General features: G+C 45.1%; 2 pseudogenes; both read right to left on the reverse strand.

Moving 5' to 3' along the window:
- Positions 1 to 1484: 1484 nt before the first annotated feature.
- LOC119923984 lies at positions 1485 to 17369 on the reverse strand (annotated as a pseudogene).
- A 1047-nt stretch (positions 17370 to 18416) lies between these two features.
- LOC119923985 lies at positions 18417 to 19702 on the reverse strand (annotated as a pseudogene).

Raw genomic sequence — 19702 nt, forward strand, 5'->3', positions numbered from 1 at the left:
CAAAAGAGCAGGTGCCCTAAGAGACCCATTGTTTATCTGAGTGGCTACAAGCTGCGATGGGAAGATCTCCTTTTGGTACAGTGCCATACCATTTTAGGGAACCCTGCAACGGTCCTTGCTGGGATAATAGAGCAATGGTTAAAATCATTAAAATTCCTTGGGAAACATAAAACATGTGACCTGCAGATAGTAGGGAGTGGACAGAATTTTTTTTAGTGCTTACTTTATGTTAGGGACTGTATTAAGTGCTGAGGTAGATACAAGCTTATCTGGTTGGACACTGTCCGTGTCCCTCATGGGGCTCACAATCTTAATCTCCATTTTACAGAAGATGTAACTGAGGCCCAAATAATAATAATGATAATGGCATTTGTTACGTGTTTACTATGTGTGAAGTACTGTTCTCAGCACTGGGGGGGATACAAGGTGATCAGGGTGTCCCCTGTGGAGCTCACAGTCTTAATCCCCATTTTACAGATGAGGTAATTGAGGGAACAGAGAAGGTAAGTGACTTGCCCAAAGTCGCACAGCTGACAAGTGGCGAAGTCAGAATTGGAACCCATGACCTCGGACTCCGAAGCCCAGGCTCTTTCCAATGAGCCACGCTGCTTCTCAAAGAAGTGAAGAAGTTACGTGACTTGCCCAAGGTCCCACAGCAGACAAATGGTGGATTAAGAATTAGAACCCAGGTCCTCCTAATTTACAGGATGGTGCTCCAGCCATTATACCATGCTGCTTTGGTGTGAACAAAGAGATTAGGGTATGATGAAGGACATTCTTGACTGTGAGCCAGTTGTGGGCAGGGATTGTCTCTCTTTGTTGCTGAATTGCACTTCCCAAGTCCTTAGTACAGTGCTCTGCACACAGTAGGTGCTCAATAAAAATGGTTGAATGAATTAATGGGAGCGTGCGATGGGAGTCACAAGCAAGAAAACTTTTATTTCCCCCCAGAAAGCACCCTCCTCGACCACAGCTTCCTGATGACACTTTTCATCTCTGTATTTCTCAGCGTGTAAATGAGAGGGTTGAACATAGGTACAATTATGGTGTAAAACACAGCAAGTACTTTTTCTTCCATGAAGGTGGTGGCTGAACCGAAGGTGGTGGCTGAACCTAAGTAGATGTAGATGCACAGCCCAAAGAATAAGACCACCACGGTGATATGGAGAAGCAGCGTGGCTCAGTGGAAAGAGCACAGGCTTGGGAGTCAGAGGTCATGGGTTCTAATCCCGGCCCCGCCACTTATCAGCTGTGTGACTTTGGGCAAGTCACTTAACTTCTCTGGGCCTCAGTTACCTAATCTGTAAAACGGGGATTAAGACTGTGAGCCTCACGTGGCACAACTTGATTACATTGTATCTACCCCAGTGCTTAGAACAGTGCTCGGCATATAGTAAGCGCTTAATAAAAACCATCATTATTATTCCTTTCATGTGGGAACTGCAGGTTGACAGGGCTTTACACCGACTATGAGGGGAGCATGTTCATAGAGAAACTATTACGACTATGTAAGAAATAAGCAACACTGCAAAGGTCAACATGGCTATCATTCCTGTATTGCCCATCATCAAGAGGACTACAAGGACTACAGAGTATTTGTCAGTGCAGGCGATTTTCAGCAGGGGATTCACATCACAAAAATAGTGATCAATCATATTGGGACCACAGAAGGGGAACTGGAGGTTGAGGAGTAATTCAGCCATCAAATGCACAAATGCCACCACACAGTTGAGAAGCAGCATGCGTGTGCCAGACAGCTCGTGACGACCATATACCGTCATGACACCGCAGTGGCTTGCAGATAGCCACGAAACGATCATAAGCCATCCACACCAGAATGAAGATCTCTACACCGCCAAAGAAGTGAGAAGCAAAAAGCTGGGTCATACAGCTGGGGAAGGAAATGGTCCTCCTCTCCACCATCAAGTCAGCGATGAGTTTAGGGGAGATGGTGGAGGTGTAGCAGAGATCCTCAAGGGACAAATAACTGGGAAGAAATACATCGGCTGATTGATTAGGTGCCTGAACCGGCTGGTGAGGAGAATGAACAGATTTTCCATCCCAATGCCAATTATAAGTAGTAGAAACAGCCCGAAGCAGATAACCTGCACCGTAGGATTGGGGGAAAGTCCCAAGAGAATAAATTCTGAAATATTGTTCTGGTTCTCCTCCCTTATTGACACCCATGCCCATCATCCTTGTCAGCTCTTCTGTACGTTTAACTGCATTCCCAGACCCCCTGTACATCCCCCTCCTCCATCCCTCACCCCCAACGATCTGGCTTCCTACTTTATTAGCAAAATTAACTCCATCAGGTCTGAGCTCCCCAAAGTCACTCCTCCCCGTTCTCCATCCCCACTGCTCTCAACCCTCTCTGCTACTCTCCCGTCCTTCCCAGCAGTATCTTCAGATGAGATTTCCTCCCTCGTCTCAAGTTCTACTCCAGCCACTTGTGCTTCTGACCCCATTCCCTCTCATCTTATGAAATCTCTCACCCCTTCTCTCCTCCCCTCTTTAACTTTCATCTTCAACCGCTCACTCTCCACTGGTTCTTTCCCCTCTGCCTTCAAAAATGTCCATGTCTCCCCCATCCTAATAAAACCCTCTCTTGACCCCACCTCCCCTTCTAGTTATCGCCCTATCTCCCTCCTACCATTCCTATCCAAACTTCTTGAACGAGTCGTCTACACGCACTGCCTCGAATTCCTCAACGCCAACTCTCTCCTCGATCCCTTCCAATCTGGCTTCCATCTTCTACATTCCACCAAAACTGCCCTCTCAAAAAAGGTCACCAATGACCTCATACTTGTCAAATCCAACGGCTCCTACTCTATCCTAATCTTCCTCGACCTCTCAGCTGCCTTCGACACTGTGGACTACCCCCTTCTACTCAACACGCTATCCAATCTTGGATTCACAGACTCCATCCTCTCCTGGTTCCCCTCTTATCTCTCCGGCCGTTTTATCTTATCTCTTATCTCTCTTATCCTTATCTCTTACCTCTTATCTCTCTGGATGTTCATTCTCAGTATCCTTTGCGGGCTCCTCCTCCCCCTTCCATGCCCACCGGGTCCTCATGGCTCAGAGGCCAACAGTCCCAACCACAGCAACTTCCATAGCCTTCCCGACATTCTAAACTTTGTGGAAGAATTGGTGCCAGTGTGTGAGTCATTCCTGGCCTGACTGGTCCAGAGCACAGGAGAGAAGCCCCCAGCATCACCATAATCATCATCACCATCAGTAGTATTTATTGAATGTTTACTGTGTGCAGAGCAGTGTTCTATGTGCTTGGGAAAATACAGTACTTCAGACACAATAGACAGAGCAAACATAGTACCTGCCCTTAATGAGTGTACAGACCATGAAAAAGAATGAGACATTAATATAAATAGATAATTTATAATGTATGATGTATAGACATATATACAATGTTTTGGGGCTGCGAGTGGGGTGACTATCAAATGCCCAGATGTCTCAGATCCAAATGCTTAGACAATGCAGAAGGGAAAGTCAGGGAAAGAGGGTTTAACCAGGGAAGGCCTCTTGAAGGAAATATGACCTCAATAATGCTTTGCAGGTGAAGAAAGTGATGGTCTGACAAATTTGGAGCAGGGAGGGAGTTCTAAATTCGGGCATGGGTTGGAGGGATGTGGGAAAGGGGATGGATGTGTGATAGACAAGATCAGGATGCAACAAGTAAGCTGGCACTAAACTATATCCAATCTGATGATCCTGTACCTACTCCAGTGCTTCGTATAGTGCTTGGCACCTAGTAATTGCATAACAAAATACCAATATTATTGTTACTGATCTCCTTGAGCTATAGGGCACAGGATGGTCTGGTTCAGTCTTATAGAGGTTTGAGCCTACATGTCTTGCCAGTAACACTTGGATAGTATTAAAGGAGACTTCATTGTGGTCCCATTATGAAAAGGAGTGCATGGCAAACCCTCCTTATAAAGACTAAGAGCAATACTATTCCAGCTTCCAAACTGCTGGCCCTTGCTAGAGGCCTTTGGGCATCTTCGGAGTGAAGGAGAAGGGAGGAGATGAACTGGGCCCCGAGAAGAAAAAGTTGTCATAGTAGTGTTCCTAACTACACCAAAAGGAGAAGAGGTAAGTGGCTTGAGGCAAGACAACCCAGATCTCCTCCCTCCTCTCAAGTGCTATTCCGGCCACCTCTGCTTCTGACCCCATTCCCTCTCATTTTATGAAATCTCTCGCTCCGGCCCTTCTCCCCTCCTTAACTTCCATCGTCAACCGCTCACTCTCCACTGGTTCCTTCCCGTCTGCCTCCAAACATGCCCATGTCTCTCCCATTCTAAAAAAACCCCTCTCTTGACCCCACCTCACCTTATAGTTGTCGCCCTATATCCCTCCTACCAATCTTACCAAACTCCTTGAACAAGTCATCTATACACGCTGCCTCGAATTCCTCAATGCCAACTCTTTCCTCGAGCCCCTCCAATCTGGTTTCTGTCTCCTGCATTCCAAGGAAACTGCCCTCTCAAAAAAGGTCACCAATGACATACTGCTTGCCAAATCCAGCGGCTCCTTCTCTATCCTAATCTTCCTCGACCTCTCGGCTGCCTTCGACAATGTGAACCACCCCCTTCTACTCAACACGTTATCCAACCTTGGATTCACAGACTCCGTCCTCTCCTGGTTCTCCTCTTATCTCTCTGGCCATTCATTCTCAATCTCTTTTGTGGGCTCCTCCTCCCCCTCCCTTCTCCTTACTGTAGGGGATCCTCAAGGGTCAGTTCATGGTCCCTTTCTGTTTTCTATCTACACTCACTCCCTTGGTGAACTCAATCACTCCCACGGCTTCAACTATCATATCTACGCTGATGACACCCAAATCTACATCTCTGCCCCTGCTCTTTCTCCCTCCCTCCAGGCTCGTATCTCCTCCTTCAGTACATCTACATCTGGATGTCTGCCCGCCATCTAAAACTCTACCTGTCCAAGACTGAACTCCTTATCTTCCCTCCCAAACCCTGCCCTCTCCCTGACTTTCCCATCACTGTTGACGGCACTACCATCCTTCCCATCTCACAAGCCCGCAACCTTGGTGTCATCCTCCACTCCCCTCTCTCGTTCACCCCTCACATCCAATCTGTCACCAAAACCTGCCTGTCTCACCTCCACAATATCGCCAAGATCCGCCCTATCCTCTACATCCAAACTGCTATCTTACTGGTTAAATCTCTCATCCTATCCCAACTGGATTAATTCATCAGCCTCCTCTCCGATCTCCCATCCTCCTGCCTCTCTCCACTTCAATCCATTCTTCACGCCGCTGCCCGGATCGTCTTTTTGCAGAAAGGCTCTGGACATGTTACACCCCTCCTTAAAAATCTCCAGTGGCTACCAATCAAACTATGCATCAGGCAAAAACTCATCACCCTCGGCTTCAAAGCTCTCCATCACCACACCCCATCCTACCTCACCTCCCTTCTCTCCTTCTACAGCCCAGCCCGCACCCTCTGCTCATCTGCCGCTAATCCCCTCACTGTGCCTTGTTCTCACCTGTCCCGCCGCCGACCCCCGGCCCACGTCATCCCCCTGGCCTGGAATGCCCACCCTCTGCACATCCACCAAGCTAGCTCTCTTCCTCCCTTCAAAGCCCTACTAAGAGCTCACCTCCTCCAGGAGGCCTTCCCAGCCTAAGCCCCCTCCTTTCTCTCCCTTTTCTCTCCCTCCCCACCCCACTGCTTTTCCTCCTTCACCTCACCACAGCACCTGTACATATGTATATATGCTTGTACGTATTTATTACTCTATTTATTTATTTAACCTGCACATATTTACGCTGTTTATTTTATTTTGTTAATATATTTTATTTTATTGTCTGTCTTCCCCTTCTAGACTGTGAGCCCGCTGTTGGGTAGGGACTGTCTCTATATGTTGTTAACTTGTACTTCCCAAGAGCTTAGTACAGTGCTGTGCACACAGTAAGTGCTCAATAAACAAGATTGAATGAATGAATGAACAACCCAACCTCCATTCAGAGATTTGAGTTTATTTATTATTTCCCCTGTATCTGTGCCCAGAATGAGCCCAGACTTTTATGTGCCCAGACTTTTATGTTCATGCCCCAGATGATCTGAACCCAACAAAGAATTCCTGTCCCCTTATCAGTCTCCCTCTTGTTACCCAAAAATTTTCATAAATGAAAGAATTAATTTCACTTTCCTGCTCCACAGCTTCTTCATGGCATTTTTCACCTCTGCTTTTCTCACAGTGTAGATGATGCGTTTCAACATGTGGGTGATGATAGTGTAAAAGATGGCCACCGACTTGTCCACAGGGAGAGTGCACACGGGTCTCATGTACATGAAAATGCATGGAAAGAAGAAGAAAACGACTTTGACAATGTTGGAAACACAGGTAGAGAGGGCTTTCCGTCTCCCTGCAGAACTGTGAGTCCTCAGGGAGTGCCAGATGCCTATGTAAGAAAATACCAGTAGGAGAAAACTTAATGTACACATTGTCCAACCGTTGGCCACGACCATCAGGCCGCAGATCTGATGTCAGTGTCAGTGTCAGTGCAAGCAAGCTTCAACAAAGGGAACAAGTCACAGGTGAAGAGTTCGATTACGTTGGGGCCACAGAATGGCAATTGGACTATGAAGAGGAGCTGGATGGTTGCATGAAGGAAATTCTCTGTCCAGGCCACTCCCACCAGCAGGCCACATACGCGCTGAATCATGATGGCAATGTAGTGCAGGGGCTTCCAGATGACCACGTCGTGGTCGTGGACCATCACCATGAGAAGTACCATCTCAGCACCAGCGAACAAATGACCTGCAAAGAGCTGTGACATGCAGTAACTGAAGGAGATCGTTTTACTCTCCTGCAGCAAATCTATAATCATCTTGGGAGCCATACAGAATGTATAGCAGGTATCTATGAAGGACAAATAAGCCAGAAAATAGTACACGGGGGTGCCCAGAGTTTGACTAGCCTTTATGGCTATGACGATGAGCAGATTCCCCATCAAAGTGACTAGATAGGATAAGAGAAAAATGACAAAGAATGTTCTCTGAATCTCCGGACTTTGGGTAAAACCCAGGAGGATGAATTCGGTCACATTATTTTTTTCTTCATTTTTTCCATGAAGGACATGTGTTAGAATTGGTTTATCTGGAAAGAAAATAAAAATCTAATCCATATTGGCATCATAATGACCAAATAAGAAGACATTTGAAGATTCTTTATTGTAGAATTTTTGACAGATTTCCAGAAAGATTATGCTTAAAGGGACCGCCAAGTTTCAACTCTTCTAATCACACAGTCACATAGCAGCACTGATTGAGTATTTAAGGATCAGCTCTGTTCAGAAGACAAGGGAGGAGAAAACTCACTTCCTGTCCTTGAAGAGTTTTCCATCTAATAAGGAGGTACCACAAATATAAAAGAATATGAATGTGCATTACAGTACAACTTCACATAAACTGGATCCTTTTTTATGGAACTTGCTAAGTACTTACTATGTTCTGAGATACAAACGAATCAGGTTCATTCATTCAATCATATTTATTGAGCGCTTACTGTGAGCAGAGCATTGTACTAAGCGCTTGGTAAGTACAAGTTGGCAACATATAGAGACGGTCCCTACCCAACAATGGGCTCACAGTCTAGAAGGGAGAGACAGACAACAACAAAAAATATATTAACAAAACAAAATAAATAGAATAGTAAATATGTACAAATAAAATAAATAGAGTAATAAATTTGTACAAACATATATATAGGTGCTGTGGGGAGGGGAAGGAGGTAGGGTGGGGGGTGGGGAGGGGGAGAGGAAGGAGGGGGCTAAGTCTGGGAAGGCTTCCTAGACACAGTCCATGTCCTAAAAGTGGCTCACAGTCTTAATCCTCATTTTACAAATGGGGTAGCTGAGATACAGAGAAGTGAAGTGACTTACCCTAAGTCATATAGCAGGCAAGTGGTGGAGCCAATATCAGAACTCAGTCTTTCTGACTCCCATACTCGTGTTCTATCTACTAGGCCGTGCTGTGTCTCTGGTCATTCAAAGCTAAATATAATCCAGATAGTCAAAAATCCAGATAATCAACAATCTAGATGGACTGGACTTGAAAGGCATTGCCATCACTATCTGACAGTAGGTAATCAATTAATCAATCAAAAGTATTTGTTGAGCACCTTCCTTGAGCAGATCATTCCGCTAAACGTTTGGGACAAAATAATGGATTTCTAAAACATAATCTCCACTCTCAAGGAGCTCATAGCCTAGTGTGTGTGTGTGTGTGGGGGGGAGGGGGTCAGACACAAAGAAAATTACAGAAAAATAAGAGAAAGAAAAAATGGGCATTGATCAATCAGATCATATTTATTGAGTGCTTAATGTCTACAGAGCACAATACTAGCCACTTGGGAGGTTATAACACAACAGAGCTGGTAGACATGCTCCTTCCCACAACGAGCTCACAATCTAGGGTATATATACATATTCGAAAAGACAGTGAACCATTTTTAAGGTGCCCAAAGACACTAGGTTAAGTAAAGATGTACCAGAGTAGTATTTCTGTCGGAAATATTCTTAGCCTTGTTTTTACTGCAACAGGGGAGAAGAAGATGGTGGCAGATATTTTACTAGTCTATAGAATGGCTGATGTATTTTACAAGGGAGAGCAATCTTAGCTGAGTAAGGAAATGTTGATCCACCTAGGGAGAAACAATTACAATTATATGATAATGGACTCAGAGCTATTTGTATAGTTCAGGGAAGTGATCTCAAAGTAATTGTTGATTTGTGATCTGGTTGCTCCATTTTAAGATAACGTGGGACGGGAGAAGAACCAGAGGAGAGCAACAGAGATGATCCAGGAGTGACAAAGCTTTCTTGTGAAGATAGAATTTAAGTATTTAGGTTCAAATCTAAGAGGTGATGTGACCAAAGTCAATAAACTAATGAAGGCTGCAGACAGAGCAAATCTAGAATTGGTAGTCATTCATTCATTCAATCATATTTATAGAATGCTTACTGTGTGCAGAGCAGTGTACTAAGCCCTTGAAAAGTACAATTCAGCAATTGAGACAATCTTTGCCGACACCGGGTTTACAGTCTACAAGGAGGGAGCGAATAACACCACATGAGGAGAAGGTGACACCTTCAAAGCTTTGGGAGGACGGTTCAAACCAAATACAAGAAAACATTTCACTCGGCAGTAATGAGCATTTCAAATTCACTGTACTTTGTTTTGTTTAATGATATTTTTTAAGCATTTACCATGTTCCAGGCCCTATACTGAGCACTGGCATAGGTACAATCTCATCAGATTGGACACGTTCATGTCCAACATGGGGCTCAGTCTTAATCTCCATTTTGCAGATGTGGAAATTGAAGCCTAGAGAAATGAAGCTCCTTGCCCAAGGTCCCACAGCAAACATGTGGCAGAGTCAGGATTATAACCAAGGTCCTCTGACTCGAGGACTGTGCTCTGTCCACAGGCCAAGCTACTCCTCTATAACTGTTTACTGAAACAGGAAGAAATACTAGTGTAAAATATTAGTAGGTTCAGGAGGTTGGAAATAATGGGTGGATGAAGAGATCACAATGATTTCCCAGAGGGACATAGGGATGATGAAGGGGAAATTAGGAATGTAAAATAGTACTATTCAATCAATCAATCAATCACATATTAATTGAGCACTTACACTATGTGAAGAGCACTGTACTAAGTGCTTGGGAGAACACAGTACAACAGAGTTGTTAAACACGTGCCCTGACCAAAGGGAGTTTACAGTCTATGCATTGAAACAGACATTGAAATAGATTAATAAATTATGATATGTATGTAAGTGTTGGGGGCTAAAAGTGGGATGAGGAGCAGCTTGGCATAGTGGAGAGAGTACAGGCTTGGGAGCCAAAGGTCATGGGTTCTAATCCTGGATCTGCCACTTCTCTGCTATGTGATCTTGGGCAAGTCGCTTCACTTCTCTGGGCCTCAGTTGCTTCATCTGTAAAATGGGGATTGAAACTATGAAATCCATATTACTCCCTCACAGATATCTCCGCTCTCCTGACCCCATCCATCTTTCTGAGCGCCTCACGCCCCACCTCACCTCCTTCTCATCTCTACCCAGTCTTGATGATCAGATTACTGCTCTCAACTCTACCTTTTATACTCAGCTAGTCTTACTCGCTCCCCTTTCCCTTCGCCGCTCCCGTACCACTAACCCACAGCCCTAGATCACTGCCACTGTCCACCTCCTTCGCTCCTATGCTCGAGCTGCCGAACACTGCTAGCGAAAGTCTAAACACCATGCAAACCTCATTCACTTCAAGTTTATCCTTTCCTGCCTTAAATCAGCCCTCTCCTCTGCCTGACAAAACTATTTCTCCTCCCTTATTGACACCCATGCCCATCATCCCCGTCAGCTCTTCCGTACATTCAACTCCCTTCTCAGGCCCCCGATTCCTCCCCCTACTCCTTCCTTCACCCCCAACGATCCGGCTTACTACTTCATTAATAAAATTAAATCTATCAGGTCTGATTTTCCCAAAGTCACTTCCCCCCCTTCTCCAACCCCCCAGCTCTCAACACTCTCTGCTACTCTCCCATCCTTCCCAGCAGTATCCTCAGAGGAGCTCTCCTCCCCCCTCTCAAGTGCTACTCCGGCCACCTGTGCTTCTGACCCCATTCCCTCTCATCTCATGAAATATCTCGCTCCATCCCTTCTCCCCTCCTTAACTTCCATCTTCAAACGCTCACTCTACACTGGTTCCTTCCCCTCTGCCTTCAAACATGCCCATGTCTCTCCCATCCTAAAAAAACTCTTTCTTAACCCCACATCACCTTCTAGCTATCGCCCCATATCCCTCCTACCATTTCTTTCCAAACTCCTTGAACGAGTTGTCTACACGCGCTGCCTAGAATTCCTCAACACCAACTCTTTCCTCGACCACCTCCAGTCTGGCTTCCGTCCCCTACATTCCACGGACACTGCCCTCTCAAAGGTCACCAATGACCTCCTGCTTGCCAAATCCAACGGCTCATAGTGTATCCTAATCCTCCTCAACCTCTCAGCTGCCTTCGACACTGTGGACCACCCCCTTCTCCTCAACACGCTATCTGACCTTGGCTTCACGGACTCCGTCCTCTCCTGGTTCTCTTCTTATCTCTCCGGTCGTTCATTCTCAGTCTCTTTTGCAGGCTCCTCCTCCCCCTCCCATCCCCTTACTGTGGGGGTTCCCCAAGGTTCAGTGCTTGGTCCCCTTCTGTTCTCGATCTACACGCACTCCCTTGGTGACCTAATTCGCTCCCACGGCTTCACCTATCATCTCTACGCTGATGACACCCAGATCTACATCTCTGCCCCTGCTCTCTTCCCCTCCCTCCAGGCTCGCATCTCCTCCTGCCTTCAGGACATCTCCATCTGGATGTCTGCCCGCTACCTAAACCTCAAAATGTCCAAGACTGAACTCCTTGTTTTCCCTCCCAATCCCTGCCCTCTCCCTGACTTTCCCATCTCTGTTGATGGCACTACCATCCTTCCCGTCTCACAAGCCCGCAACCTTGGTGTCATCCTAGACTCTGCTCTCTCGTTCACCCCTCACATCCAAGCCGTCACCGAAACCTGCCGGTTTCAGGTCCACAACATTGTCAAGATCCGTTCTTTCCTCTTCATCCAAACCGCTACCCTGCTCGTTTAAGCTCTCATCCTATCCCGTCTGTACTACTGCATCAGCCTTCTCTCTGATCTCTCATCCTCGTGTCTCTCCCCACTTCAATCCATACTTCACGCCGCTGCCCGGATTGTCTTTGTCCAGAAATGCTCTGGGCATGTTACTCCCCTCCTCAAAAATCTCCAGTGGCTACCAATCAATCTACGCATCAGGCAGAAACTCCTCACCCTCGGCTTCAAGGCTCTCCATCACCTCGCCCCCCTCCTACCTCACCTCCCTTCTTTCCTTCTACAGCCCAGTCCGCACCCTCCGCTCCTCTGCTGCTAATCTCCTCTGCTGCTAATCTCATTCTCCCCTGTCCCACCGTCCACCCCAGGCCCACGTCATCTCCCTGGCCTGGAATGCCTTCCATCGCAACATCCGCCAAGCTAGCTCTCTTCCTCCCTTCCAGGCCCTACTGAGAGCTCAGCTCGTCCAGGAGGCCTTCACAGACTGAGCCCCTTCCTTCCTCTCCGCCTCATCCCCCTCTACATCCTCTCCGTTTTACCTCCTTCCCTTCCCAACAGCACCTGTATATATGTATATATGTTTGTACATATTTATTACTCTATTTATTTATTTTACTTGTACATATCTATTCTATTTATTTTATTTTGTTAATATGTTTGGTTTTGTTCTCTGTCTCTCCCTTGTAGACTGTGTGCTCACTGTTGGGTAGGGACTGTCTCTATATCTTGCTAACTTGTACTTCCCAAGCGCTTAGTACAGTTCTCTGCACACAGTAAGCACTCAATAAATACGATTGATTGATTGATTGATTGTGAGCCTCATATGGGAGAGGGACTATGCTGAGTGCTTACTATGTGCAAAGCACTGCTGTAAGCATTGGGGAACATACAAGCAAATTGGGTTAGACACAGTCCATGTTCCAAGAGGGGCTCACAGTCTCAATCCCCATTTTACAGATGAGGGAACTGTTTTACAGTTGAGGGTACTGTATGTTAGAGCCGGCCCTGGATGTGTCCATTCAGACAATTAATAATAATATTCACACTTTAACAATAGAATGACAAGAGCAAAGTTGATAGCATTTGCAATGCATTGAGTTGACAAAGAAAATAATTGTGAGTTGTTTTTGAGAAATAAAAACCAAACATAAGTCAATATTCAAATCTTACATTGGCTGCATACTGAAAGTAGATTATGTCCTATGTCTGAGATGGTTTTTCTTTCCAGCTCTGACTCTCTCAGGTACTGCACAACTTCAGATTGTAATGCACTAGTCCACCTTCAGGATAGAAAGTCAAGATCAACATTCAATTCAGGCACCGACTTCAAAGAACGTTGTGTCCTAAGTGGATCTAAGTGTCTCCTGTATCCAGTTGTTTCCTGCAGGTCTGATCAGAACTTGGTACGTCTCCATGTCCTCGGAAAACAGGGGGAAGCTTGCCCTGCCATCTGTAGTCAAAACTCTGCTAACATGGCAAGCCCAATCTGCTTTTTGTCACCATCAGCTCTCTAACCATCTCCTCACAACGGATATTTAATCTTGATCAAAGTTAAGAGACCTAGTTAAGAACCAATTTGCACTCTCTCAGAGGAATGACTAATCTCCTCTGTTTAGAACATTGGCCAAAGTGTATCTACACCGAGTTTTGGTTTGGTCAAGTGTTGGAGGAAATGTTTATGTCCCTCCTGAATCTGCCCCTTTTATGACTTTTTAGCTAGAGCTTAATTTGTCCCGGGTGGAAAATTGAAGCATTTAATGCCAAAACCTCTCCTTTTGTGGAAGCAGCAACCTGAGAGAAGGCAGTGCCTGGGGTTCAGGTGGAAAGGGATGGGGATGATGGATTCTTATAGGTATAATTCATACCCAGAAGTACCTGCAGAAGGGCAGGTTGTCTAGACTGGAAGTTCATGTCTTCCAAAGCTGTTGCATTATACTCTCCCAAGAGCTTAGTACAGTGCTCTGCAAAGAGTAAGCACTCAATAAATATCAGTGATTGATCCAAAATAGCAAACTTAATCATTTGGAAAATTCTGTTTAAAAACGCAGTTATTGTGAAAGTGCATATTTGAATGCTTTTAACATCTTGCTTTAAGTAGCTAGGACTCTAATTCCTCCTCTAATATCAACCTTCTCACTGTACCTCAACCTCACCTATTTAGCCACTAATCTCTGGCTCACATCATCTCTCTGGCCTGGCCTGAAATTCTGACAGACCACCAGTCTCTCCACCTTCAAAGTCTTGCTAAAATTGTAACTCTTTCAAGAGGTCTTCCCCAACTAAGCGCTCATTTCCCCTGTATCCTCTCCTTTCTGCTTTGCTCTTGCACTTCGATTTGAATGCTTTAAGCACATGATTTTCACCGTACCCTCAGCCCACAATACTTATGTACGTATTCATATTTTATTTTAATACCTGTCTCCCTCCCCCAGCCTTTAAACCCCTTGTGGGTATGGAACACTTCTAGCAAATCTATGGTATTATACTCTCCCAAGCGCTTAGTGCTCTGCACACTAAAGCACTCAAAATATATAATTGATTGATTGATTAATTGAAATACACTTTTGGCCTCCACATTTAAAAGGGGTTGTGGAGCATTTGAAAAGTTGAGAAGAGTGGCATAAAGACATAGGTTTAGGAACCAAAACGCCCATGAGGAAAGACTAAGGAACTAGGATTATTCAGACTGGAGAAGAATGAGGTGAGTTAATTATTTTCTTAAATATGTGAATGGCTCTTACATGTAGGTTGATGATTAATTATTCTTGATATCCACTGAGGAAAGAATAAGATAATAGGCCTCGAAGACATCCTAAGAAATTTAAATTGCTTTTGAAAAAGAATTTCCTGACAGTGAGATCCACTACATAGCATAATAGTGTGCTGACTGAGAATTCTTCCCTAATATTTTCCAGAGGCACAGATCCTATGGCTTGGGAGTCAGAGGTCATGGGTTTTAATCCTGCCTCTGCCACTTGTCAGCAGTGTGACTTTGGGTAAGTCACTTAACTTAATCTGTGCCTCAGTTATCTCAGCTGTAAAATGGGGATTGAGACTGTGAGCCCCACACGGGGCAAATTTATTACCTTGTATCTACCCCAGCGCTTAGAACAGTGCTTTACACATAGTGGGCACTTAACAAACACCATCATCATTATTAATATTATCCCCAGTGTATTTTGGTAATGTACAGAGGCAGGGGGAAAGATGATATTTTTATGATATTTGTTAAGTACTTACTATATTCTTACTACTGTACTCTCCCAAGTGCTTAGTACAGTGCTTTGCACAGAGAAAGAGCTCAATAAGTACAATTGAATGAATGAATGAATGTCAGGCACTGTTCTAAGGGCTGAGGTAGATAAAAGTTAATCAGTCAGACACAGTATATATCCCATATGAGGCTGACTCCTGGACCCCCTGCAATCTGGCTTCCTTACCCTTCACTCCACCCGAAACTGCCCTCTCAAAGGTCACCAATAACGCCCTTCTCGCCAAATCCAATGGCTCCTACTCTATCCTAATCCTCCTCGATCTCTCAGCTGCCTTTGAAACTGTGGATCATCCCATTCTCCTCAACACACTATCTAACCTTGGCTTCACAGACTCTGTCCTCTTCTGGTTCTTTTATCTCTCTAGCCATTCATTCTCAGTCTCCTTCACGGACTCCTCCTCCTCCTCCCATCCCCTTTCTGTAGGGGTTCCTCAAGGGTCAATTCTTGGTCCCTTTCTGTTCTCCAACTATACTCACTCCCTTGGTGAACTAATTCACTCCCACGGCTTCAACTATCATCCCTAGGCTGATGACACACAAATCTACATCGCCACTTACGTAGAGACACCTTGGTGTCATCCTTGACTCTGCTCTCTCATTCACCCCACACATCCAATCCATCACCAAAACCTGACGGTCTCACCTCCGCAACATCGCCAAGATCCACCCTTTCCTCTCCATCCAAACCGCTACCTTGCTGGTCCAATCTCTCATCCTATCCTGACTGGATTACTGCATCAGCCTCCTTTCTGATCTCCCATCTTCTTGTCTCTCCCCACTTCAGTCTATACTTCATTCTGATGCCCAGATTATCTTTTGTAAAGAAACACTCTGGGTATGCCATTCCTCTCCTCAAAATCTCCTGTGTTTGCCTATCAACCTTCCACTCAAGCAAAAGCCTCTCATTCTCAGCTTCAAAGCTCTCCATCACCTCGTCCCCTCCTACCTCACTTCTCTTCTCTCCTTCTACAGCCCAGCCCGTACACTCTGCTCCTCTGCCGCTAACCTCCCAACTGTGCCTCAGTCTCGCCTGTCCCACCGTTGACCCCTACCTCTGGCCTGTGATGCCCTCCCTCCAAACATCTGCCAAACTATCTCTCTTCTTCTCTTCAAAGCACTACTGAGAGCGCACCTCCCCCAGGAGGCCTTCCCAAACTCAGCTCCTACTTTTTCCTCTACTCCTCCTCCCCTCCTCATTGCACCCCTCCCTCCCTTTCCCCTCCTCACAGCACTTGTGCATATTTGTACATACTTATTACTCTTTTTAACTTATTAAAGATGTGTATATACCTATAATTCAATTTATTCTGATGGTATAAACACGTGTCTACTTGTTTTGTTTTGTTGTGTGTCTCCCCCTTCTAGACTGTGAGCCCATTGTTGGGTAGGAACCTCCTCTATATGTTGCCTATTTGTACTTCCCAAGCGTTTAGTACAGGGCTCTGCACAAAGTAAATGCTCAATAAATAAAATTGAATGAATGAATATTGATTCTCCAGCTGAGAAAACCGAGACACCTAGTAGTGATTTGCCCAAGTTGAAATCTCTGAGATCCTTTCCACTCCTCTGAGTCAATTAAAAGCAAGAAACCTTCTTAAATCCACAGAGAAATGTCTCTTCTTCAGATATGTTCAGAAACAATTCACCTTCATGGACAGATTCTGTAAGTCAATCAATCAATCAATCAATTGTATTTATTGAGTGCTTACTGTGTGCAGAGCACTGTACTAAGCGCTTGGGAAGTACAAGCTGGCAACATATAGAGACAGTCCCTACCAAACAGTGGGCTCACAGTCTGGAAGGGGGAGACAGAACAAAACCAAACATACTAACAAAATTAAATAAATAGAATAGATAGGTACAAGTAAAATCAATAAATAAATAGAGTAATAAATATGTACAAACATATATACATATATACAGGTGCTGTGGAGAAGGGAAGGAGGTAATATGCGGGGGATGGAGAGGGGGATGAGGGGGAGAGGAAGGAAGGGGCTCCGTCTGGGAAGGCCTCCTGGAGGAGATGAGCTCTCAGTAGGGCCTTGAAGGGAGGAAGAGAGCTAGCTTGGCGGATGGGCAGAGGGAGGGCATTCCAGGCCCGGGGGAGGACGTGGGCCGGGGGTCGATGGCGGGACAGGAAGGCTGAGTAGGTGCGAATGAGGTTGTGGTTAATGTAACTTGGTGATAACAAGGGCCTTTTCTCCGGGGTCGGGGTGGGGGAGAGTCAGTCAGGACGGGACCGGGAAGGGGGGTTGGGGGTCACTATAAGGAAGGTCGCTTAAGTGGGGGGGATGGAAGCAGGGGGGGCGGATGGAAGCAGGGGGCTTCCATCAATTTGTACCTTCTCCATTATAGTGCAGGAGAGGGACCTTAGAGATGTCCAGATCACAGGAACCAACCGTAGGCTGAAGAACGTTGGATGGACCATCGACTCATATGCTTCACACTCACACTGACTGAAAACTGGTCTCCAAACCACTGAACTCCAAGAGGAAAAAGATAGCAGCCAGGATCTATAGGACGTTCTAGCTAGGAATCCCGCTGGGAACCCTCCTGAAAAAATAAATCAAACCACAAACACCAACAAACACAGTTACTGGAAATAACTCTGTGAAGCTGTCGCAGGCAACAGCCAGGAGAAGTCATCAAAAGAGGTGTGAAACAAATGATCCGGAAATTAATGAGCTATATGCAGCTTGGTATGAGACATAGATGGCCCTAACAGTATCTTGTAACATCTGAGAACTCAAACAGGAATAAAGCTTTCAGAAATCTGTGCTGTGACTTGCAAACCAAATTCAGGAACAGGATTGACAGGTGGTGAGATGCATGAACAGAAAAAATTGCTACAAACTCAAAAACATCTGCACTTTGCTCAGGTGTCCTTGGAACACAGAATAAGCATTAGAAGAGGTCTTTGCAGACTACTCCCCCCTCTTCCTCTGCCCCCCTCCCCTCACCATTGCCCTGACTCGCTCCCTTTGCTCTACCCCACTCCCCGCCCGACAGCACTTGTGTATATATGTACATATTTATGATTATAATTCTATTTATTTTTATTAATGATGTGTATAGATCTATAATTCTATTTATAATGTTGGTACTGATGCATGTTTACTTATTTTGATGTCTGTCTCCTCCCTTCTAGACTGTAACCCCGTTGTGGGCAGGGATTGTCTCTGTTGCTGAAATGAACTTCCCAGGTGCTTAGTACAGTGCTCTGCACACTGTAAGCATTCAATAAATGCAATTGAATGAATGATTCTATTGCTCTTTTTGTCCTCTGTATGAATAAACTTATTTTCACTCTGGGTTCTTCACAACCCCATTTGCATATATCCATCCCAGTGCCTAGTACAGTGCCTTGCACATAGCAAGTCCTTAACAAATACTGTTATTATTATGTCAATTTAAAGTGACTTTCCTCCTCCAGAACTTCTTCATAGCATTTTTTTACCTCTGTATTTCTCGGAGTTTAGATTAAGGGATTCAGCACGGGGGTGATAATAGTACAGAATGCAGTCACTGATTTATCTATGGAGCAGAGGCACACAGGCCTCATGTACATGAAAATTCAGGGACAAAGAATAAGACCACCACAGTGATATGGGAGCTGCAGGTCGATAGGGATTTGTGCCTCTTTTCCAAACTGAGGGATTTCAGGTAACACAGGATAATTGTATAGGAGAGGAGTAGCAAGAGAAAGATGATCACATAGATGGCCCCGCAGTTGGCAGTCACTGGTAGTCCAATGACATAGGTATTGGTAAAGGTGAGTTCCAACGCCTTACCTCCTTCCCCTCCCCACAGCACCTGTATATACGTTTGTACAGATTTATTTCTCTATTTATTTTACTTGTACATAGTTATCATTCTATTTATTTTGTTAATGATGTGCACCCAGCTTTATTTCTATTTATTCTGATGACTTGACAAATGTCCACATGTTTTGTTTTGTTGTCTGTCTCCCCCTTCTAGACTGTAAGCCCGTTGTTGGGTAGGGACCGTCTCTATATGTTGCCAACTTGTATTTCCCAAGCTCCTAGTACAGTGCTGTGCACAAAGAAAGTACTCAATGAATATGATTGAATGAATGAATGAATGAACAGGGGGTACATGTCACAGATAAAGTAGTCGATAAGATTGGGGCTACAGAAAGACAACCAGAACATAAAGAGAAGTTGTGCCATTGAGTGCCGAAGGCCTCTTACCCAAGTCAACACCACCATCAGTCCACAGGTCCGCCAATTCATGGTGGTCATATAATGCAGAGGTTTACAAATAGCTACATAGTAGTCATGAGACATGACCACCAGAACAAAGACCTCGGCACTTCCAAATAATAATAATAATGATAATGATGGCATTTGTTAAGTGCTTACTATGTGCAAAGCACTGTTCTAAGCGCTGGGGGGGATACAAGGTGATTAGGTTGTCCCATGTGGGGCTCACAGTCTTAATCCCCCTTTTACAGATGAGGTCACCGAGGCTCAGAGAAGTTAAGTGACTTGCCCAAGGTCATACAGCAGACATGTGGTGGAGCTGGGATTCGAACCCATGACCTCTGACTCCAAAGCCCGGGCTCTTTCCACTGAGCCACGCTGCTTCTCTTACAAATAAGTGTTTCACAAAGAGCTGGGTCATACAGCCTATGAAGGAGATGATTTTCTTCTCATAGAGTAAATCTACAATCATCTTGGGGGCCGTGGTAGTAGAGTAAAAGGCATACATCAAGGACAGGTAGGTATTAAAGAAGTACAT

The sequence above is a fragment of the Tachyglossus aculeatus genome, unplaced genomic scaffold (genome assembly GCF_015852505.1).
Source record: "Tachyglossus aculeatus isolate mTacAcu1 unplaced genomic scaffold, mTacAcu1.pri scaffold_75_arrow_ctg1, whole genome shotgun sequence".
Classification (NCBI taxonomy): Eukaryota; Metazoa; Chordata; class Mammalia; order Monotremata; family Tachyglossidae; genus Tachyglossus; species Tachyglossus aculeatus.